This window comes from Entelurus aequoreus, linkage group LG18 (genome assembly GCF_033978785.1).
Source record: "Entelurus aequoreus isolate RoL-2023_Sb linkage group LG18, RoL_Eaeq_v1.1, whole genome shotgun sequence".
NCBI lineage: Eukaryota > Metazoa > Chordata > Actinopteri > Syngnathiformes > Syngnathidae > Entelurus > Entelurus aequoreus.
In genome coordinates this window covers 469,338-494,337 of record NC_084748.1, presented here as the reverse complement: position 1 = coordinate 494,337, position 25,000 = coordinate 469,338, and the positions used below count along the sequence as shown (strand labels likewise).

Sequence of the window (25,000 nt, the reverse complement as noted above, 5' to 3'; positions counted from 1 at the left end):
ATTTCAGCTAGCTAATGAGCTAGTAAATAAAGTGAGTATCATCGAGTTGATCAAAGTGTTCATTTCAGTTTAAAACGGTAATATTATCATACTGTTTATCGTTACATCCCTAGGACTTAAATAATAATATTTTACATGCTATTGTTAATTAGTATGGTTTGGGGATTTATGGCTCTTCGAAAAGAGCCAAATATTGAGAGCCGTTCCTTTCAAAGAGCCGTTCAGGAGACTTGCTCGTTATTAAAGTTGCCGTAAATTCCGGACTACGAGCAGCTACTTTTTGCCAACCCGACTGATAAAATAACTTTACAAAAAAAAAAAGACACCGAGTGTTTTATTGTTGGTGCTATAGCGCCATCTTTTGGACGAGTTTGCTCACTGCAGGTGTTCTCCCATTAATAGGTAACCAAGCGGAGTGCTGTCCAGTCTTCTACAAGTCCACAGCGTTCTACTCGTAAGGTATGTAAATAAATACTTACAGACTCTTTCTCTGTAAATAATTCATATCACAACCTATGTATCTGCAGCTTATAGTCCAGTGCGGTTAATATATGCAAAAATACTTTTTCCCCCCTTCTAAAATTTAGTGGGTGCGGCTTATATACCGGTGCGTTCTATAGTCCATAAAATACTCTAGTTTTTTTGGTTTTTTTTATCAGGGAAACAATCACTAGTATCAGTTGTAGGATAAGATGTGGATCAGAATCATTTACATTTACACAAATATTACTCACTTAATTATTCAGAAATATTGAGTATAATAAAATGTTTTATTGTATCTTTCATGGTATGATTTGACAACGATATCAAAACGCTCTTGCACATGAGCATTTTAACAACATGGAAAGAAGTACACAATAAGTAAGAATAAAATGTGTCAACGAATACAAAAAGTATAAATAAAATTAGAATTAAATAGGGGCGGCGTGGCGAAGTTGGTAGAGTGGCCGTGCCAGCAATCGGAGGGTTGCTAGTTACTGGGTTCAATCCCCACCTCCTACCATCCTAGTCACGGAAGCGCTTTGAGTACCTTGAAGTAGAAAAGCGCTATACAAGTATAACCCATTTATCATTTAATTTAAAAAAAAAAACGTGAGTACAAAAACTACCCTACCTGGTGTGTATACGCTTGAACTACCACATATGTCAACAATTGAACTGAAAAGAGAATCCAAATAAAAATATAATAAAATGTTTTATACATATATATATATCCATCCATCCATTTTCTACCGCTTGTCCCTTTTGGGGTCATACATACATATATATATATATATATATATATATACACATATGTATACATATATATATATATATATATATATATAATATATATATATATATATATATACATGCATACATATATATATATATATATATATATATATATATATATATATATATATATATACATACACACATATATATATATACATATATATATATATATATATATACATGCATACATATATATATATATATACACATACACACATATATATATATATATATATATATATATATATATATATACATATATATATATATATACATATATATATATATATATATATATATATATATATATATATATATATATATATATATATATATATATATATATATATATATATACATATATATGTATGTGGGCTCTGTACCGAGGATGTCGTTGTGGCTCGTACAGCCCTTTGAGACACTTGTGATTTAGGGCTATATAAATAAACATTGATTGATTGATATATACATATATACAGTATACATGTATATATATGTATATGTATGTATATATGTATATTAGGGCTGCAACAACTAATCGATTAAATCGATTAAAATCGATTATAAAAATAGTTGCCGATTATTTTAGTCATCGATTCGTTGGATCTATGCTATGCGCATGCGCAGAGGCTTTTTAAAAAAAAAAAATTTATTTTTATTTTTTAAAATAAACCTTTATTTATAAACTGCAACATGTACAAACAGCTGAGAAACAATAATCAAAATAAGTATGGTGCCAGTATGCTGGTTTTTTTTTCAATAAAATACTGGAAAGGATAGAAATGTAATTTGTCTCTTTTATCCGATTATTAATCGATTAATCGAAGTAATAATCGACAGATTAATCGATTATCATATTAATCGTTAGTTGCAGCCCTAATGTATATAAATACATATATATGTATATGTATGTATATATGTATATAAATACATATATATGTATGTATTTATGTGTGTGTGTGTATATATATATATATATATATATATATATATATATATATATATATATATATATATATATATATATATATATATATATATGTGTAATTAAAAAAAAAGTTACTTCAAATGTTGCCAAGTTTCCTCAAACAATGACTAATTTTGTAGTAGCGTGGGCAATTGCCGACAATAAAAAACGTCTCCCAAAAACGAACAAGTGAGAATCGGTTCTCATCGTTCACTTAAAAAAGCCATTCAAAATACTCTATTTGTTCGCGAATGTCACATCTGTAGTTAACATCAACTTGCCTAGGGACTGGAGAATACGTATTGTCCCTTTATAAATAAACACCATCTGAAGATAATAAGGCAAACACTTTAATTGACAATATTAGGAGAGGTTTTAATTCAACAGTTTTTGTGGTTCAAGTTTGCAGAAGATGACAACTTTACTGCAAAATGTGTTTTTTTTTGGGTAACAATGAGCAGGGCGAGATCCTAGAAACGGCTCTGAGTGGTGCAGAAACAAAACAACCGCAACCTCCCTAACTGTGTCCATCAAAACTGTGCATGTACTTCCAAGTCCAAAAGCACAAGGTTGAGCAGAACACGACAATGCGTGACCATTAGCACGGGAGGGCAACATGGCAGGCGAAAAAGCGGCGCAATAAAGTGGACTAAATGTTCCTTCTCTGGGCGATCTCTTCAGGCCTCCCTCGGAGCTAGAAAGCCCTTCAAAGTGAAACTGGCCTGAAGAATGTCATATCAGATGGTGTGTGTGTGTGTGTGTGTGTGTGTGTGTGACTGCAGGTGTGTGTGTGACTGCAGCCCACTTCACCACGGAGGGATGATTCCAGTTCATTTACCCTCAGAGCCCCCCTGCCTTTAGAGGCCTTCACATTTGTGCACTCCAAAGTCCTGCAGTGGAACTCTTAAAACCGTTCAGATTTTACATTGATGCTTTAATTTGGACTGCTTAAAAAGTGTTTTTAATCCACCTGACTGCTCCAAGTTAGCAACACTAGCATAGCTGCGAGAGCTAAAGCGCTAACATTGCATTCACATTTTAGCAGCAACATCATACGAGGTTAGCCTGCTCGCTAGAGTAAAACAAAAATTATCAAACATACTGTACGGAGTATAAGTCGCACCGGCCGAAAATGCATAATAAAGCCAAACTAAGAAAAAAACTGCGACTTATAGTTCGAAAAATATGGTAAGCCGCAGATATACACTACCATTCAAAAGTTTGGGGTCACCCAAACAATTTTGTGGAATAGCCTTCATTTTTAAGAACAAGAATAGACTGTCGAGTTTCAAAAAATGTCACTGTTTTACAAGAAAGACAAAAAAATTGGCAATATTGTGATAAGCCAGAATTTTATATGACAAATGTCACCATTTGGCATTAAAAAGTAATAATTTTACATTAAAAAAAAAGTAATAATTTTATGAGAAAATATTGCAATATTACAAAAACAGAAAAAATATGAGACATTGTTCCCAATTTTATAAGAAAAAAGTCCACATCGTGAGAAAAAGACTGCTTTTAGTTAATTTACTTTTTTATTTTATTTTTTGTTTGTAATTGTTTCTTAATCTTCATGATTTACTTCAAGTTATTACAGTATGTCTCTATATACACTACCGTTCAAAAGTTTGGGGTCACCCGAACAATTTTGTGGAATAGCCTTCATTTCTAAGAACAAGAATAGACTGTCAAGTTTCAGATGAAAGTTCTCTTTTTCTGGCCATTTTGAGCGTTTAATTGACCCCACAAATGTGATGCTCCAGAAAGTCAATCTGCTCAAAGGAAGGTCAGTTTTGTAGCTTCTGTAACGAGCTAAAGTGTTTTCAGATGTGTGAACATGATTGCACAAGGGTTTTCTAATCATCAATTAGCCTTCTGAGCCAATGAGCAAACACATTGTACCATTAGAACACTGGAGTGATAGTTGCTGGAAATGGGCCTCTATACACCTATGTAGATATTGCACCAAAAAGCAGACATTTGCAGCTAGAATAGTCATTTACCACATTAGCAATGTATAGAGTGTATTTCTGTAAAGTTAAGACTAGTTTAAAGTTATCTTCATTGAAAAGTACAGTGCTTTTCCTTCAAAAATAAGGACATTTCCATGTGACCCCAAACTTTTGAACGGTAGTGTATACTTTGTGAAATTAGTTATTTACACAGAAATATTTTGTAAATGTTTACTCACATACCTTCATTGGTTTGTAACACGGCAGTAAAACGGCTGATCAAACAAAACAGAAGTCATCGTCATGTACCCACTTGCTGCGCAAGTTAGCTCTCCAATCTGCTAAACAGACTATCGCGATATATATACTGTATTTTTCGGACTATAAGTCGCAGTTTTTTTCATAGTTGGGCCGGGGGTGCGACTTATACTCAGGAGCGACTTATGTGTGAAATGATTAACACATTAGCGTAAAATATCAAATAATATTATTGGTCTCATTCACGTAAGAGACTAGACGTATAAGATTTCATGGGATTTAGCGATTACGAGTGACAGATTGTTTGGTAAACGTATAGCAGATGAGTAGCCCGCTGGCCTGTTCTAAAAATAGCTCAAATAGCAGCACTTACCAGTGAGCTGCCTCTATTTTTTTAATTGTATTTATTTACTAGCAAGCTGGTCTCGCTTTGCCCGACATTTTTAATTCTAAGAGAGACAAAACTCAAATAGAATTTGAAAATCCAAGAAAATATTTTAAAGACTTGGTCTTCACTTGTTTAAATAAATTCATTATTTTTTTTACTTTGCTTCTTATAACTTCCAGAAAGACAATTTTAGAGAAAAAATACAACCTTAAAAATGATTTTAGGATTTTTAAACACATATACCTTTTTACCTTTTAAATTCCTTCCTCTTCTTTCCTGACAATTTAAATCAATGTTCAAGTAAATTTATTTTTTTTATTGTAAAGAATAATAATTACATTTTAATTTAATTCTTCATTTTAGCTTCTGTTTTTTCGACAAAGAATATTTGTGAAATATTTCTTCAAACTTATTATGATTAAAATTCAAAAAAATTATTCTGGCAAATCTAGAAAAATCTGTAGAATCAAATTTGAATCTTATTTCAAAGTCTTTTGAATTTATTTTAAAATTTTTGTTCTGGAAAATCTAGAAGAAATAATGATTTGTCTTTGTTAGAAATATAGCTTGGTCCAATTTGTTATATATTCTAACAAAGTGCAGATTGGATTTTAACCTATTTAAAACATGTCATCAAAATTCTAAAATTAATCTTAATCAGGAAAAATTACTAATGATGTTCCATAAATTCTTTGTTTAATTTTTTCAAAAAGATTCGAATTAGCTAGTTTTTCTCTTCTTTTTTTCGGTTGAATTTTGAATTTTAAAGAGTCGAAATTGAAGATAAACTATGTTTCAAAATTTAATTGTCATTTTTTTTGTGTTTTCTCCTCTTTTAAACCTTTCAATTAAGTGTAAATATCATTAATTATTAATAATAACGTAGAGTTAAAGGTAAATTGAGCAAATTGGCTATTTCTGGCAATTTATTTAAGTGTGTATCAAACTGGTAGCCCTTCGCATTAATCACTACCCAAGAAGTAGCTCTTGCTTTCAAAAAGGTTGATGACCCCTGGTATATATGTTATAGTTATTTGAATGACTCTTACCATAATATGTTACGTTAACATACCAGTTGGTTATTTATGCCTCATATAACGTACACTTATTCAGCCTGTTGTTCACTATTCTTTAGACATTTTAAATTGCCTTTCAAATGTCTATTCTTGCTGTTGGCTTTTATCAAATACATTTCCCCCAAAAATGCGACTTATACTCCAGTGCGACTTATATATGTTTTTTCCTTCTTTATTATGCATTTTCAGCCGGTGCGACTTATACTCCGGAGCGACTTATACTCCGAAAAATACGGTATATACGGAAAAAAATAATCTTCTATCTTCTTTGTATCGCTTGGCCCTGTTTTTGTTACCATGTGTGGTGGTGGGCGTATACATAGGGCGGGCTCATCTAGCTGGAGGCGGGACAAAGGCAAGACAGTCAAGGGGATGTTTTTCTGTGGCGCCGTCATGAAAACACTGAATTTCCAAAAGCGACCTTTTAAGCGCGGCCTCTTTCAAAAGTGTAGCAAACAAGCGAGAGATTTGGTGTCGCAGGAACACTCGTTAGTAAAAAAAATGGCTGTCGACAGAACACAATCGTCCTCTTGTACAAAGATAAGGCGCTTTGGCTTCCAAACACATTCCTCACGCTAATCAGCTTGCCCGTGCGAGGCCAGGACGTCGACCTAACGCTGAACAATGTCACCGGACTGGTAAACTCATGGCATGATAACTTAAACATAAAGACCATTTCTTTGTTTAAAAATAGAACAAACAAACACTTTTTTGGGGGGTTTTCTACACTTACATGTTGCAGTTAATAATATTTGATCTTTATTTGTCGAATAAATGTTGTCAAAAAAGCATGTTGTTTCAACGTTGTATGCGTGTTGTAGAATATTGGTTGGGAAATGACCAAAATTCAATGTCAAATCAACGTCAGAACCCAACATTGATGTAACGTCGTCAAAAAGCATGTTGTTTCAATGTTAGATTTGAATTGCTCAACGTTGGAGTTGGATTAACTCGCTGGAATAAAAAGACAATATAACATACATCCAAAATCGTGGATGCATATGGAAAAGTGCAATATATTTATCTGTACAGTAATCTATTTATTTATTTATACATGCACCTTATTGCTTTTTTAAAAATCCTGCACTACCATGAGCTAATGCAACAAAATGTCGTTCTTATCTGTACTGTAAAGTTCACATTTGAATGACAATAAAAAGGAAGTCGAAGTCTAAGTCAGGACCTAATTCTACAAGTTCTCAACGTTATTTTAATGTCTTGTGCCTGCCGGGATACAAACATCGACTGTAACGATACCAAGTACAGGAGTCGTATTTAGTCGATACCACAATGATTACATCGATATTTTTGTCATTTTGTGTTGTTTATAAAGTCAGGAAATACGTGCCCGGACACAGGAGAACTTTAACGAAGACCAAAGTATGACCCTATAACTCTGAGGTGTCAAACCTATTTCAGCCCAGGGGCCACATGAAGTTAAAATCTATTCCCAAGTGGGCCTGACTGGTAAAATGATGGCATGATAACTTAAAAATGAAGACAATTTCTTTGTTAAAAAATAGAACAAACACTTTTTTTTTTGGTTTTACACTTACATGTTGCGGTTAATAATATTTGATCTTCATTTGTCGAATAAATGTTGTCAAAAAGCATGTTGTTTCAGCGTTGTATGTGTGTTGTAGAATATTGGTTGGGAAATGACCAAAATTCAACGGTCAAATCAACGTCAGAACCCAACATTGATTTAACGTCGTCAAAAAGCATGTTAGATTTGAATTGCACAACGCCAGGACCTAATTCTACAAGTTCTCAAAGTTGTTTGAATGTCTTGTGCCTGCTGGGATACAAACATCGACTGTAACGATACCAAGTACAGGAGTCGTATTTAGTCGATACCACATTTTACATTTTGTATTGTTTATAAAATCAGTAAATACGTCCCCGGACACGGGAGAACTTTAATGATGACCAAAGTATGACCCTGTAACTCTTATTTCAGTCCAGGGGCCATATGAAGTTAAAATCTATTCCCAAGTGGGCCTGACTGGTAAAATGATGGCATGATAACTTAAAAATAAAGACAGTTTCTTTGTTAAAAACAAACACTTTTTTGGGGGGTTTTACACTTACATGTTGCGGTTAATAATATTTTATCTTAATTTGTCATTATTTATACTTTCTGAATAAACCATGTGGTTATCTGTCAAATAGCGGATACAAATGTAGGTAGTTAGTAGGTAGGTTTGGTCTTTATTGTCATTGCACAAGTACAACGAAACTTTGTTTTCAGCACAAACCTGTTCAAGATTAGACAAAACAGTGTACAGAGTTACAGAACAGGAACGCTGATGGGTCGCCACTAGGAGCTAGGGATGATACTCGAAACCGGTTTTCTCGGTTGTTCGATAAGAAAAGTACAGAGTCCTCGGACTCGAATCCCTTTTTGAGAACCGGTACCCGTTATCGAGACCACTATAGTAAAGAAAAAGAGTTGGTTCTTTATTCGAATCCCTGGGAACGAATCCCGTCCCGACCAGAACTGCTCCGTGGGACATCACAAGAAATGACGTCACGTAGCTCAGTCATTAGGCGCAGATAGCGAAAGCAGGAAAAAAATGGACGGGAAAAAGCGCTCCAATGTGTAATAAAGTTCAAAACAAAAGGTATAATCCAATGAATAACTTTACTGAGAGATTTGAGCAGGGTAAAACACATGACCAAAACTTTTACGACCAACCGGAAACATAGCAACCAGGCTAGCAACGCACCTCCTTTACGGCAGCTGTCGCAACCTTCTTAAAACAACCGCAGCACATACATATATATACAACACTGCAGCACATACATATATATACAACATATCTCCCTTTTTTAACTTTTGTTTTTCTTTCCTTGTAAACGTTACAAAATCACACTGTAGATGTGTTGTCTGTCTAATTATAAATAATGCAGACGAGGCGTGTTGGCTGACTTCTTGACGTTTACTTTCACAGCGTGGCAACATGCAACACTTTTCGGGGCTACCGCGCATGCTCGTCACTCCCGTTGCATGCTGGGTAGTGTAGTTGTTATATTCTCTAGCTCATAACATCTTTTCCCATATAAGGAAATAATGTTAACTGAAAGTGTATTTCTTTTTTTAGCGTTAACTTTTCATTTTTTTAGCATTGTAACCACATTTGCAAAGAACTTTTCTCTTCATAGAATTTTCTTTCAATAAAGAAATAAAGTGCAAAAATGTCAAAGCATCATAACAAACAGTTATGTTCCAATAGCAGCAGAAGTGCACTTTTTGGAGAGCTGTATTATTTTCAGTTTTGTGCCCAAGGGACTGATTTTATTTAACACTATATTATTATTTATACACCTATAGTGATCACAGAGACAGCTTGTTTTTGTGTTACTGTATATATTTGTTTTTCTGAAAAAATCCCACTTAATATACTTTGGGTAACAACCGTCAATATTTATTTATTTTATTTTATTTTTTTAGGGGGGTAACAGTCAATATTTATTTATTTTTTAGATTAAATTGTTTTCTTATATAATAAAAGTTAGCTTTTGTTAAACCAAATATTGTGTTTTTTTCCCATATACAACAACCTATCTGGACTCGATAAGAGAATCGATAAGGAATCGGTTCGATAAGAGGATTCCATAATAGGCTCGAACTCGATAATTTCTTATCAAACATCATCCCTACTAGGGGCCCCGTAAAAGATGGGAAATAGGTAAACGCTGGGGAAGGATGAGTAAAAAAAACAACAATCTAGACTGGGTTCCTAAGGGGGCCCAGTCTGGAGTGGGAAAAAACCTTCATAGCAAAGCACATATACATATTACAACGTACAACGTGGGCTTGATATTTTTATGTATTTTTATCTATTTATCTATGTTCTTATGTTTTTATGTGTTATTATGAATTTGCACTAAATTCGTTTTGCATACAATTTCATTGTACAATGTACAATGACAATAAAGATATATTCTATTCTACATTTCAAGATATCTAGCAACAGAGGGGAGGGAGTGTGGGGGCCATGGTGGCGGGCTGCAGCTCTTCGGTTGCTGCCCATCCGTCCATCACCCCTATGGGATGATGGAAGGATGGAATTTCTATGGTGACATCCAGCGTACACATTAGAAAACAGCAGTTTCTTTCATTTAAAAAAATGGCAGCTCATTTTAACACTTAGCAAACTCCTCTGGCGGGCCGGATAAAACCTGTTTGGGGGCCGTGCCGTACATTTGACACCTGTGTTGCAACTACTTGGTATTGGACTATGGCCAAAATGTGTGGTATCAACCAAAACTAACGTCAAGTATCAAACAACAGAAGAATAATCAGCTTGCCCGCGCGAGGCCAGGACCGCCAACGCAGCAACCAGGAAACGCCGACCTCACGCTGAACTATGTCACGTCTCCGTATTTGTGCCCTCTCTAGTTCCTCCACCTTGACGCTCAAACAGCGGCCCACCCGTTCAACAAACACATGATTAAATGCTGCAAATCCCCTCTCACAACACAATGCCCCCCCCCCCCCCCCCCCACACACACACACACACACCAAGTGTGTTTTTGTGCCTTTGATTCAATGGAGAACACACACATTCAGTACGCACACAACACACATACAGTACACACACAACACACACCTCACAGGGGTAAAAGTCCACATATTTTATGACCAACAACCCGGAAACCAATGGCTTGTCCCAGCCCCCACCCTGAACACACACGTGCCACACTGTCACATGCCACTCCACTGGTTTCACTGCTTATCCTTGCAAAGGACCTCCAGTCCAACCAGGGATTGCTTGAAATCTTTCCATTGCTCTGATCGACAATGCAAAGTAGTATGAAAAAGGTCCTATTGGTACTTACTACTTTCACGGTGCATCGTGGTATGCTAACATGAGCCGAGTCAACACACAGCAGAAACAGTGTGGAGGCAGAAGATGGAGAATGGACGTATTGTGACTTACGATAAAGGTGAAGCTATAAACACCGCTTTAAAACGTAGCCAGCTAGCGGCTAACGTCCCCTGCACAGTGTTTTAGCCACTTGTAAATCACTAGTCCTACTGCCTCCATGGAAATGACCCCCCTCTACCTCAAAAAACTACTCACCCCCAAATCCTCCACACGACACCTCCGCTACGGTCAGGCTAACCTCCTCCAGCCTCCGAGGACAAAGCTACGAACAATGGGAGACCGGGCTTTCTGCTCCGCCGCTTCCAGTCTGTGGAACGCTCTCCCTGACCACCTGAGGGCACCACAGACTGTGGATGCTTTTTAAAAAAAGGCTTAAAAGCCCTTCTTTTAAAAAAAGCCTTTTTTATATATATGCATACTAGTTATAGCTATTTGGCTGTTTTATATTTTTTTATTATTTATTTTAGGGATGATAAATGCGTTAAAATGTTTTCGTTTTTTTTATTATCGGTATCGTTTTTTTTTTTTTTTTTTTTTTTTAAATTAAATCAACATGAAAAACACAAGATACACTTACAATTAATGCACCAACCCAAAAAACCTCCCTCCTCATTCACACAAAAGGGTTGTTTCTTTCTGTTATTAATATTCTGCTTCCTACATTATATATCAATATATATCAATACAGTCTGCAAGGGATACAGTCCGTAAGCACACATGATTGTGCGTGCTGCTGCTCCACTAATAGTACTAACCTTTAACAGTTAATGTTACTCATTTTCATTCATTACTAGTTTCTATGTAACTGTTTTTATATTGTTTTACTTTCTTTTTTATTCAAGAAAATGTTTTTAATTTATTTATCTTATTTTATTTTATTATTTTTTTAAAAAAGTACCTTATCTTCACCATACCTGGTTGTCCAAATTAGACATAATAATGTGTTAATTCCACGACTGTATATATCGGTTGATATCGGTATCGATAATTAAAGAGTTGGACAATATCGGAATATCGGATATCTGCAAAAAGCCATTATCGGACATCCCTAATTTATTTCTTTATTATCTTTTTATTTATAATTTTTTAAATATTTTTTTTAATTTTATTTTGATTTTTTTAATACACTGTAGCACTTTGAGATGGTTTACTCAATATAAAATGCTTTTTACAAATAAAATCTATTACTATTATTATTATCCTGGCCTACATGGCGACAAATAAAGTGAGTTTCCTACAAGTATCATGAATAGCTAAACATGCTTCACTACACATCATAGAAGTATACAATAGTTCAGTGTTTTTCAACCACTGTGCCGCGGCACACTAGTGTGCTGTGAGATATGGTCTTGAGTGTCAGTGCAGAGTAACCGTGTAATACACTTCCATATCAGTAGGTGGCAGCCGGTAGCTAATTGCTTTGTAGATGTGGGAGGCAGTGTGCAGGTAAAAAGGTGTCTAATGCTTAAACCAAAAATAAACAAAAGGTGAAGACCCCTAAGAAAAGGCATTGAAGCTTAGGGAAGGCTATGCAGAACGAAACTAAAACTGAACTGGCTACAAAGTAAACCAAAACAGAATGCTGGACGACAGCAAAAACTTACAGCGTGTGGAGCAAAGACGGCGTCCACAAAGTACATCCAAACATGACATGACAATCAACAATGTCCCCACAAAGAAGGATAAAAACAAGTGAAATATTCTTGATTGCTAAAACAAAGTAGATGCAGGGAATATTGCTCAAAGGAAGACATGAAACTGCTACAGGAAAATACCAAAAAAAGAGAAAAAGCCACCAAAATAGGAGCGCAAGACAAGAACTAAAACACTACACACAAGAAAACAGCAAAAAACTAAAAATGAGTCAGGGTGTGATGTGACAGTACACCTACTTTGAGACAAGAGCTATAGTGATGCATGCTTGGTTATGCTTTAAAGTCATATCCAACAGTTGCGACAACGACTTTTTACTGTCAACTAGTTTTGTTTTTTAAGGATTTCTGGGATACAAACATCGACTGTAACGATACCAAGTACAAGAGCCGTATTTAGTCGATACCACAATGATAACATTGATATTTTTGCTATCATATTGTCATTTTGTTGTTGTTTATAAAGTCAGAAAACATGTCCCTGTACACAGGAGAACTTTAACGATGACCAAAGTACGACCCTGTAACTCCGGGGTGTCCAACTTATTTCAGCCCAGGGGCCACATGAAGGAAAAGTGGGCCGGACTGGTAAAATCATGGCATGATAACTTAAAAATAGATTTAAAAAATTTTTTGTTTTAAATGTGTGGTATCAACCAAAACTAATGTAAAGTATCAATCAACAGAAGAATAAGTAATTATTACATTTGAACAGAAGTGTAGATAGAACACGTTAAAACAGAAAAAAGTGGATAATAACATTAAATAAGTAGATAAAGTAGATTAATAATAACTAGAAAATTCCCGTGGAAATTCTGAAGGGCCAAGCTATCTGTGCCCTGGATCTATGGCCGGGGGTCGTCGGAAGTTGCCGTACTTACAAGATGGTGCTGAGTGTCTGAATCCGTGAGTTTTTGGTGTAACCGTACAAAATGAGCTGTAGAGCTAGCCTAGAATATTAGCATGCTTACATTAAAAAGTAACACATAGCATGTGTGCTAACCATGGCATGCTAACAGTCAGCATGTCTAACATATCAAGTAACACGGCGGAAGTAAAGAAAAAAGTGAAGAAAGAGCAAAAAAAGTTAGCATGCTAAAATTAGCTTGCATGCTAACGTTTACATGCTAACAGTTAGCAAGTGTCACCTACCAAGTTATTTGACTCTGGGGTAAACGCAAGCAAATTTAGCTAAAAAAATATCATGCTAATGTTCGCATGCAAGCAAGCTAATGTTAGCATGCTATCAGTTAGCTTGTGTCAAAAGTAGACAAGTGTGTAAACAAAATGAGATGTTCAGCTGAGCTACAAGAGGAGGTAATCTTGTCTTTTTGGCGTTTGTCTCAGAGCAATAGTCCATTAAAAGGGTATGTACCCATTCAATTGGCCCATTTTTTTTCATTCGCGAATAGCGTCACTATGGTAACATGAAATGTTACCAACTTAAGGTGCCGCCGTAGGCGCAAGTGAGACCTTTGCAATGGTAGAACATATGTGGGGGTTCGCTGGCCGATCCGTCTTGTATTCATCGTAAAAGAAACGTGCGAAACTATAATAAAAGTTGAAGTCTGAGGAATAATAATATTGCATTACAGCAGGCCCATAATGATAATAATAGGTGTATAAATGACCCAATATGTTACTGCATACATCAGCTGACTAATTAGGAGTCTTTGTTTGTTTACTTACTACTAAAAGACATGTTGTCTAGTATGTTCACTATTTTTTTTAAGGACTAGATTGCAATAATAAACTTATGGTTAAAGTATCATAAGAGTTCCTTTTAAAATAAAGCCAGTAATGACCTTTTTTGTGGTCCGCTTCATTTTGAAAAGTATCTAAAAGTATCGACATACATTTTGGTAAGGGTAAAATATCGTCATCAAAGACACAGGTCATGAAAAACCAGCAGATTGCTCACTGACCGTGGTCACCTGTCACTGTAATCGCTAGGAAAAGGTGGAGAAAGAGGAGTGAAAGGTGAAGTACCTGAGGGCCACACAGATGTCAGCAGAGGTGAAGAAGACCTTGGGAGTTCTTCCAGGGACGTTGTGCTCGCCCTGCTTGCTGCACACGGACTGAGGAGGTAGGTAAAGGTGCTTTTGTGTTTACTCTTTGTCAATGGGCCTAAGAGGAGAGGCGGGGCCACATGGGGCAGGTAACCCCCCCCCCCACACACACACACGCACACCGCCATGTTTTTTTAACCTCCGTCTCAGATGATAAGCCTGAAGGAAGAAGAAGGACTGAAGGCAATCAGGGTCATGCTGTGTTTTTTTCACTTGTAAAAATGAGTTTGGAAAAGTTATTTCCACTGCAAACTTGGTCCAAAAATACACAGAATTGTAGGAACGTGCAGGCCTTGAGTCGGCAAGGTAACTTTGTGAAGAAATGACACACCGTACACCAGGGGTGTCCAAAGTGCGGCCCCCAGCTCATTTCTTAACGACCTGTGGCACAATTGTTAGCATTCTATTTATAGCATGCTAGATTTTTTTTGCTAATTTTGCAGGTATACACCTCAGCGTCAAATATTTTGTTACTAAACTAATTTAGAGACCTTGAAAACAGAATAAAAATCTAATCTTTTTTCTAATTGAACTAATTTCGAGCCCCAAAAGCTTTTTTCTAATTAAAGTAATTTTGAACTCTATTGCAGCAGCCGTGTGGAAACAATGTCAGCATATATGAAGTACCAGGCACTTTGTCTGGTCCAGATTTGATCAATTTTATTAGTTACACTCATTAAACGATTAATCGAAAAAACAGAATACAAATCTAAACTTTTTACTCATCAAACTAACTTCAAGCCCTTAAAAACAAAATAAAAATCGAAGCTTTTTTCGAATCGAACTAATTTCGAGCCCTAAAAGCTTTTTTCTAGGGATGTCCGATAATGGCTTTTTGCCGATATCCGATATTCCGATATTGTCCAACTCTTTAATTACTGATACCGATATCAACCGATACCGATATCAACCGATATATACAGTCGTGGAATTAACACATTATTATGTCTAATTTGGACAACCAGGTACGGTGAAGATAAGGTACTTTAAAAAAAAATTATAAAATAAAATAAGATAAATAAATTAAAAACATTTTCTTGAATAAAAAAGAAAGTAAAACAATATAAAAACAGTTACATAGAAACTAGTAATTAATGAAAATGAGTAACATTAACTGTTAAAGGTTAGTACTATTAGTGGAGCAGCAGCACGCACAATCATGTGTGCTTACGGACTGTATCCCTTGCAGACTGTATTGATATATATTGATATATAATGTAGGAACCAGAATATTAATAACAGAAAGAAACAACCCTTGTGTGAATGAGGAGGGAGGTTTTTTGGGTTGGTGCATTAATTTGAAGTGTATCTTGTGTTTTTTATGTTGATTTAATTTAAAAAAACAACAAACAAAAAAACGATACCGATAATAAAAAAAACGATACCGATAATTTCCGATATTACATTTTAACGCATCTATCGGCCGATAATATCCCTACTTTTTTCTCATCAAACTATTTTCAAAGTCTATTGCAGCAGCCGTGTGGAAACTATGTTTTAAGTACCAGGCTCTTTGTCCGGTCCAGATTTTATTAGTTACACTCATTGAACGATTAATCGAAAAAACCGAATAGAAATCGAAGCGTTTTTCTAATCAAACTAATTTCGAGCCCCAAAAGCTTTTTTCTAATTAAAGTAATTTTGAACTCTATTGCAGCAGCCGTGTGGAAACAATGTCAGCATAGATGAAGTACCAGGCACTTTGTCTGGTCCAGATTTGATCAATTTGATTAGTTACACTCATTAAACGATTAATTGAAAAAACCGAATACAAATCCAAGCTTTTTACTCATTAAACTAACTTCAATCCCTTAAAAACAGAATAAAAATCGAAGCTTTGTTCGAATCGAACTAATTTCAAACTCTATTGCAGCAGCCGTGTGGAAACTATGCTTTAAGTACCAGGCACTTTTTCTGGTCCAGATTTGATCAATTTTATTAGTTACACTCAAACGATTAATCGAAAAAACAGAATACAAATCCAAACTTTTTACTCATTAAACTAACTTCAAGCCCTTAAAAACAGAATAAAAATCGAAGCTTTGTTCGAATCAAACTAATTTCGAGCCCTAAAAGCTTTTTTCTCATCAAACTATTTTCAAACTCTATTGCAGCAGCCGTGTGGAAACTATGTTTTAAGTATAAGGCTCTTTGTCCGGTCCAGATTTTATTAGTTACACTCATTGAACGATTAATCGAAAAAACCGAATAGAAATCGAAGCGTTTTTCTAATCGAGCTAATTTCAAGCCCTAAAAACTTTTTTCTCATCAAACTATTTTCAAAGTCTATTGCAGCAACCGTGTGGAAACAATGTCAGCGTATATTAAGTACCAGGCACTTTTTCTGGTCCAGATTTGATCAATTGTTTTAGTTACACTCATTAAACGATTAATCTAAAAAACAGAATACAAATCCAAACTTTTTACTCATTAAACTAACTTCAAGCCCTTAAAAACAGAATAAAAATTGAAGCTTTTTTCGAATCGAACTAATTTCAAAGTCTATTGCAGCAGCCGTGTGGAAACTATGTTTTAAGTACCAGGCTCTTTGTCCGGTCCAGATTTGATCAATTTGAATAGTTACACTCATTGAACGATTAATCGAAAAAACCGAATAGAAATCGAAGCTTTTTTCTAATCGAACTAATTTCAAGCCCTAAAAGCTTTTTTCTAATCAAAGTCATTTTGAACTCTATTGCAGCAGCCGTGTGGAAACAATGTCTGCATATATGAAGTACCAGGCACTTTTTCTGGTCCAGATTTGATACATTTTACTACTCATTAAACGATTAATCGAAAAAACAGAGTACAAACCCAAGCTTTTTACTCATTAAAGTAATTTTGAGCCCTTAAAAGCAGAATAAAAATTGAAGCTTTTTTCGAATCAAACTAATTTCGAGCCCTATTGCAGCAGCCCTGTGGAAACAATGTCACATATTTTAAGTATCAGGCATTTTGTCCGATCCAGATTGGATAAATTGCATTTGTTACAATCATTAAATGATGAATCGGGAAAAAAAAAAGAATAGAAATCGAAGCTTTTTTCTCATGAAACTAATTTCAAGCCGTATTGCAGCAGCCGTGTGGAAACAATGTCACATCCAGTATATGAAGTACCAGGCACTTTGTGTGCTCCACATTTTGCTAAATTTCATTAAAGGATTAATTGAAATTCAAGCTGAATCGTTGCAGCTCCATTTCCAAATCCATTGTTCGGCCTTTTCTTTCACTCAGCAAACTTTAGCTTGAGTAGGCTTGTTAATCATTGCTTTTTATTAGCATGACAATCAAAGTTTTTATCCCTCCAGTTGTATATAATGCCACACAACAAAAGTCCACTTTTTAACGCGCGTATTATTCATTGACCACCATGATGAGTCATCGTAGGCACTTTTGGGAACTCGCGTCTCTCTCAGGTGACTTTGGCCACACTGACACTCAGCAGCACAGACTGAAGACATCACATTCCACTCAGTTGTTTCTTTTTTGTTGGAGACACACAGGGAGTGTGTGGACGTGTCAACAATTCTTAAAGTGTTGACGCTCTTATCACAATTACCATTGTACAAGTCACACATTAACCGAGGGCTCTGTTAATGAAGGACGGGCAATCACCCCTACTCCACTGACACACACACACACACACACACACACACACACACACACACACACACACACACACACACACACACACACACACACACACACACACACACACACACAGATAGTACAAAGTTTGCAGACGGACAAATCCGTAGTCAACATGGTGCAATCAGGAGCGAAGGCCACGCCAGCACAGCCGTAAAAGCCGTGTTAGAGTCGACGGAGACGCCAACAAGCCTCTGGCCGAGACCAGCGGTGTGGACAAGGTCTTGGAAGGTGTCGACAAGCAGGTGTATTTTTAGAACGGCACTACAATTGGCAGATTTGACTGTTTGAGCAACTTGATCTGCCGTAATGTGAAAGATTGTCAGGGATATTAGCCATCAACACCTCCACTTTGAAACATGTCAACACTTCTCGGGTGGATTTACTTTCATAACACGATAGAGCGCACCGAGATTTAAGCCACACCCACTAAATTGTAGAAGAAAAATGACTTACCCATATATTAGCCGCATCGGACTATAAGACACAGATATATATATGCTGTGAAATGACTTATTTACGCAGAAATATTCTGTAAATGTTCATTTACATACCTTAATTGTTTCCAAACGGTTTCTGTAACACGGCAGTAAAACGGCTGATCAAACAAAACAGAAGTCATGGTCATGGACCCACTAGCTTCACAAGCTAGCTCTCCAATCAGATAAACAGACTCAATAACTTGAATTTGTGAAAGTGAAACAATACAAAAAGAATGCCATTGTAAGTTAATTATACTAACACAGACACTCGTAAACGTGTTAGCATATTAGCGAATGCTAATGACACTAGCTTCATTACATTACAATAGCATGTACAAATATGCATGAAAACACTCCTACAGACATTACACGGGACGCTTTAGTAAGTAAAAATTGTTTTAGTTATAATGTAACTAACTGTATTTTGTAACACGGCAGTAAAACAGATGATCAAACAAAACAGAAGTCATGGTCATGGACCCACTAGCTGCACAAGCTAGCTCTCCAATCAGCTAAACAGACTCAATAACTTGAATTTGTGAAAGTGAAACAATACAAAAAGAATGCCATTGTAAGTTAATTATACTAACACAGACACTCGTAAACGTGCTAGCATATTAGCGAATGCTAATGACACTAGCTTCATTACATTACAATGGCATGTACAAATATGCATGAAAACACTCCTACAGACATTACACATGGGACGCTTTAGTAAGTGAAAATTGTTTTAGTTATACAGGTATTGTAACTAACTGTATTTTGTAAAACGGCTGATCAAACAAAACAGAAGTCATGGTCATGGACCCACTAGCTGCGGAAGCTAGCTCTCCAATCAGCTAAACAGACTCAATAACTTGAATTTGTGAAACTGAAACAATACAAAAAGAAAGCCATTGTAAGTTAATTATACTAACACAGACACTCATAAACGTGTTAGCATATTAGCGAATGCTAACGACGCTAGCGTCATTACAGTACGATAGCACGTACAAATATGCATGAAAACACTCCTGCAGACATCACACATGGGACGCTTTAGTAAGTGAAAATTGTTTTAGTTATATTGTAACTAACTGTATTTTGTAAAACGGCTGATCAAACAAAACATAAGTCATGGTCATGGACCCACTAGCTGCGGAAGCTAGCTCTCCAATCAACTAAACAGACTCAATTACTCCACAGTGACGTTTGGGGAATTTACTGAGGAATTTGTGTAAGTGGAACAATACAAAAAGAATGCCATTGTACGTTTGTAAGTTAATAATACTAACACAGACACTCGTAAATGTGTTAGCATATTAGCGAATGCTAACGACGCTAGTGTCATTACAGTACGATAGCACGTACAAATGTGCATGAAAACACTCCTACAGACACTTGGGACGGTTTAGTAAGTAAGAATTGTTTTAGTTATATTGTAAAACTTACAAACATTGCTTGGAGTGATGAATGAAGAATCCATTTGAGCAAAAACGCTATGGGCACTTATTTCCGGTTTACGGCATCAAAACAGGAAGTACATTTTCAACCCGCAATACGAAATAGCGAACTCGTCCAAAAGATGGCGTCATAGCACAAAACAATAACACACCATTTCAATACTCTGCTTGGGTTTAATGCCAACTGTTGAACACCAAACATTATGAGCATTAGCAAAAATTAAAAATCCATAAATCAGCAGCACCACGCTACAAGCCGCAAGGTTCATAATCTATGAAAAAAGTAGCTGCTTATAGTCCGGGTATTTACGGTAGTTTATTTGTCGCAATGGAGGCTACGTTTAAACACTGTGGAGGGACGTTAGCCGCGAGCTAGCTATGTTTAAAAGCACTGCTTGCGGGTACAATACTGCCTTTCTAAAATGAGGCAGTATTGTACTTTTTTTAATTCATTAGTATTACCACACCACCCTAATTAAAGGCACACATCCTGGAACTGATTCTATTCCAATGCAGCTCTGCAGTCTTTTGTAGATCCCAATATTTCCTTTTTAGACCCCAATTAAAAACACCAATGGAATAATAAGTGCCCGTGTTTTTATCATGATAAAAAGTCAACTGTACACTGCAATCTAAAACAGTTTTTTTCAACCACTGTGCAGCGGCACACTAGTGTGCCGTGGGATACAGTCTGGTGTGCCGTGGGAGATTATCTAATTTCACCTATTTGGGTCGACAATATTTTTTGCAAAGCAGTAATTATAGTCTGCAAATGATGTGTTGTTGTTGAGTGTCGGTGCTGTCTAGAGCTAGGCAGAGTAACCATGTAATACTCTTCCATATCAGTAGGTGGCAGCAGGTAGATAATTGCTTTGTAGATGTCAGAAACAGCGGGAGGCAGGGTGCAGGTAAAAAGATGTCTAATGCTTAAACCAAAAATAAACAAAAGGTGAGTGCCCCTAAGAAAAGGCATTGAAGCTTAGGGAAGGCTATGCAGAACCAAACTAAAACTGAACTGGCTACAAAGTAAACAAAAACAGAATGCTGGACAACAGCAAAGACTTACTGCGAAGCAAAGACAATGTACATCCGAACATGACATGACAATCAACAATGTCCCCACAAAGAAGGATAAAAACTAGGGATGTCCGATAATGGCTTTTTGCCGATATCCGATATTCTGATATTGTCCAACTCTTTAATTACCGATACCGATATCAACCGATACCAACCGATATATGCAGTCGTGGAATTAACACATTATTATGCCTAATTTGGACAACCATGCATGGTGAAGGTAAGGTACTTTTTAGAAAAAATAATAAAATAAGATAACTAAATTAAAAACATTTTCTTGAATAAAAAAGAAAGTAAAACAATATAAAAACAGTCACATAGAAACTAGTAATTAATGAAAATGAGTAAAATTAACTGTTAAAGGTTAGTACTATTAGTGGAGCAGCAGCACGCACAATCATGTGTGCTTACGGACTGTATCCCTTGCAGACTGTGTTGATATATATTGATATATAATGTAGGAACCAGAATATTGATAACAGAAAGAAATGGGGGGAGGGAGGTTTTTTGGGTTGGTGCACTAATTGTAAGTGTATCTTGTGTTTTTTATGTTGATTTAATTAAAAAAAAAACAACAAACAAAAAAAAAACGATACAGATAATAAAAAAACAGATACCGATAATTTCCGATATTACATTTTAACGCATTTATCCGTAATAAAAACAATTAAAATCTTCTTAAATTGCTAAAACAGAGTAGATGCGAGAAATATCGCTCAAAGGAAAACATGAAACTGCTACAGGAAAATACCAAAAAAAGAGAAAAAGCCACCAAAATAGGAGCGCAAGACAAGAAGTAAAACACTACACACAGGAAAACAGCAATAAACTCCAAATAAGTCAGGGTGTGATGTGACAGGTGGTGACAGTACACCTACTTTGAGACAAGAGCTATAGTGATGCATGCTTGGTTATGCTTTAAAGTCATATCCAACAATTGCGACAACGACTTTTTACTGTCAACTGAGTTTTGTTTTTTAATGATTTCTGCTGGTGGTGTGCCTCCGCATTTTTTCAACGCAAAAAATGTGCCTTGGCTCAAAAAAGGTTGAAAAACACTGGTTTAGAATACACACTCTTGTCTACTTTGACCGTATTTTGAAAAACAAACTCTGATTAACACTATTTATTATTATCTTGTATCAGCAGCCTTCGACATGACACGATACGGCCGCTTGGTTTACTGCACATTCAACCAAACTCTGATTAAATGCAAGTGAACTGGCATTGGAAAACAAAGACCCGTGTCAAAATAAAAGCCCTCGTACTGCACAGTGTGACAGAGGGCAAAAATGCTGCTGGTGCTAAAAAAACGCTTTGGCGGTAAAACAACAAACTTTCCAAAGGGGAAATGTGTGCACTTCCTTATTGAAAGGTTTCACCTCACGTCCTGAAAGAGCCAATCACAGGGCAGCGCGTGTCATTCACAAGGAGGACTCAGCACAATCACAGCACCTTTCTGCCCTCGCCACAAGATCTAACATTCTTTTCCTCCCTCCTGATTAAAGACAAATCCCCTTTTGCCGAGATTCTGGTCAGCTGACACTGCAGTCATGTGGCTTGTCATTGGCCAATAGCGAGGCGGCACACTCACTCTGCCAAGGACGAGGAAGGAGGAAGGGAGAAAAACAAGTTCAGCGAGCTCAGTGACTCAAACAAAGCAGGAAGTAGCATAAATATATACATATATACATACATATATATACATATACACATATATATATATATATACATATATATATACATATATATACATATATACATATATATATATACATATATACATACATACATACATACATACACACCCCAAAAGCAGTGAAGTTGTCACGTTGTGTAAATGGTCAATAAAAAGAGAATACAACAAATCCTTTTCAACTTATATTCAATTGAATAGACTGCAAAGACAAGATACTTAACGTTCCAACTGGTAAACTTGGTTATTTTTTGCAAATATTCGCTCATTTGGAATTTGATGCCTGCAACATGTTTCAAAAAAGCTGGCACAAGTGGCAAAAAAAACTGAGAAAGTTGAGGAACGCTCATCAAAGACTCATTTGGAACATCCCACAGGTGAACAGGCTAATTGGGAACAGGTGGGTGCCATGATTGGGTATAAAAGAAGCTTCCATGAAATGCTCAGTCGTTCACAAACAAGGACGGGGCGAGGGTCACCACTTTGTCAACAAATGCCTGAACAAATTGTTTTAAGAACAACATTTCTCAACCAAGCTATTGCAAGGAATTTAGGGATTTCACCATCTACGCTCCGTAATATCATCAAAAGGTTCAGAGAATCTGGAGAAATCACTGCACGTAAGCCATGATATTACACACCTTGGATCCCTCAGGCGCTACTGCATCAAAAAGCGACATCGGTGTGTAAAGGATATCACCACATGGGCTCAGGAACACTTCAGAAAACCACTGTCAGTAACTACAGTTGGTCGCTACATCTGTAAGTGCAAGTTAAAACTCTACTATGCAAAGCTAAAGCCATTTATCAACAACACCCAGAAATGTCGCCGGCTTCACTGGGCCCGAGCTCATCTAAGGTGGACTGATGCAAAGTGGAAAAGTGTTCTGTGGTCTGACGAGTCCACATTCCAAATTGTTTTTGGAAACTTTGGACTTCGTGTCCTCCGGACCAAAGAGGAAAAGAACCATCCGGATTGTTCTAGGGTGAAAGTGTAAAAGGCAGCATGTGTGATGGTATGGGGGTGTATTAGTGGCCAAGACATGGGTAACTTACACATCTGTGAAGGCGCCATTAATGCTGAAAGGTACATACAGCTTTTGGAGCAACATATGTTGCCATCCATGCAACGTTATCATGGACGCCCCTGCTTATTTCAGCAAGACAATGCCAAGCCACGTGTTACAACAGCGTGGCTTCATAGTAAAAGAGTGCGGGTACTAGACTGGCCTGCCTGTAGTCCAGACATTGGAAATGTGTGAAGGCTAAAATATGAGAAGGGAGACTGTTGAACAACTTAAGCTGTACATCAAGCAAGAATGGGAAAGAATTCCACTTCAAAAATGTGTCTCCTCACTTCCCAAACCTTTACTGAGTGTTGTTAAAAGGAAAGGCCATGTAACACACTGGTAAAAATGCCTTTTTTTGCAATGTGTGGCTGCCATTAAATTCTTAGTTAATGATTATTTGCAACAAAAAATACATTTCTAAGTTGGAACATGAAATAGCTTGTTTTATTTACTGTTTACAAAATGTGACAACTTCACTGGTTTTGTGGTTTGTACATACATCCATATATACATATATACATACATACCAGTGACGTGCGGTGAGGTTCATGGCTGGTGAGGCACTGACTTCATCACAGTCAGATTTACAAACATATGAACCCTAAAGAGTATCTTATTCACCATTTGATTGGCAGCAGTTAACGGGTTATGTTTAAAAGCTCATACCAGCATTCTTCCCTGCTTGGTACTCAGCATCAAGGGTTGGAATTGGGGGTTGAATCACCAAAAATTATTCCCGGGCGCGGCGCCGCTGCTGCCCACTGCTCCCAGAAGTTGAACATGGGGATGGGTCAAATGCAGAGGACAAATTTTATTACACCTAGTGTGTGTGTGTGACAATCATTGGTACTTTAACTTAACTTTAACTTTACACATACAAACGGTAGCACACAAAAAAGCACATTTAATAAAAAAAAACGTTATTATGGGCTTACCTTTACTTATAAATGAAGTCCATGCGCCGCTCCTCCTGAACAAAAGCATCGATAACTTGTTTATAGAAGTCTTCCTTATCTTTCTTCGGTTTTAAAAGTCTCTCAGTCTCGA

The 25,000-nt window shown here is 36.4% G+C and overlaps 1 protein-coding gene and 1 long non-coding RNA gene across 2 annotated transcripts in view; one reads left to right on the top strand and one right to left on the bottom strand.

Moving 5' to 3' along the window:
- Positions 1–14,778, top strand: part of LOC133633650 (uncharacterized) — a 14,967-nt gene extending 189 nt beyond the window's left edge. Inside the window, exons 1-3 of the long non-coding RNA XR_009821803.1 lie at positions 1–31; positions 403–459; positions 14,423–14,778. The exon at positions 1–31 is cut by the window's left edge and continues 189 nt beyond it. This is a non-coding gene — a long non-coding RNA (uncharacterized LOC133633650). The remainder of the gene's footprint in view (positions 32–402; positions 460–14,422) is intronic.
- The window catches only part of LOC133633649 (RNA-binding protein 47-like), an 86,656-nt gene that overhangs the window by 41,151 nt on the left and 20,505 nt on the right, over positions 1–25,000 (bottom strand). The gene's annotated exons all lie outside the window — the stretch shown is intronic.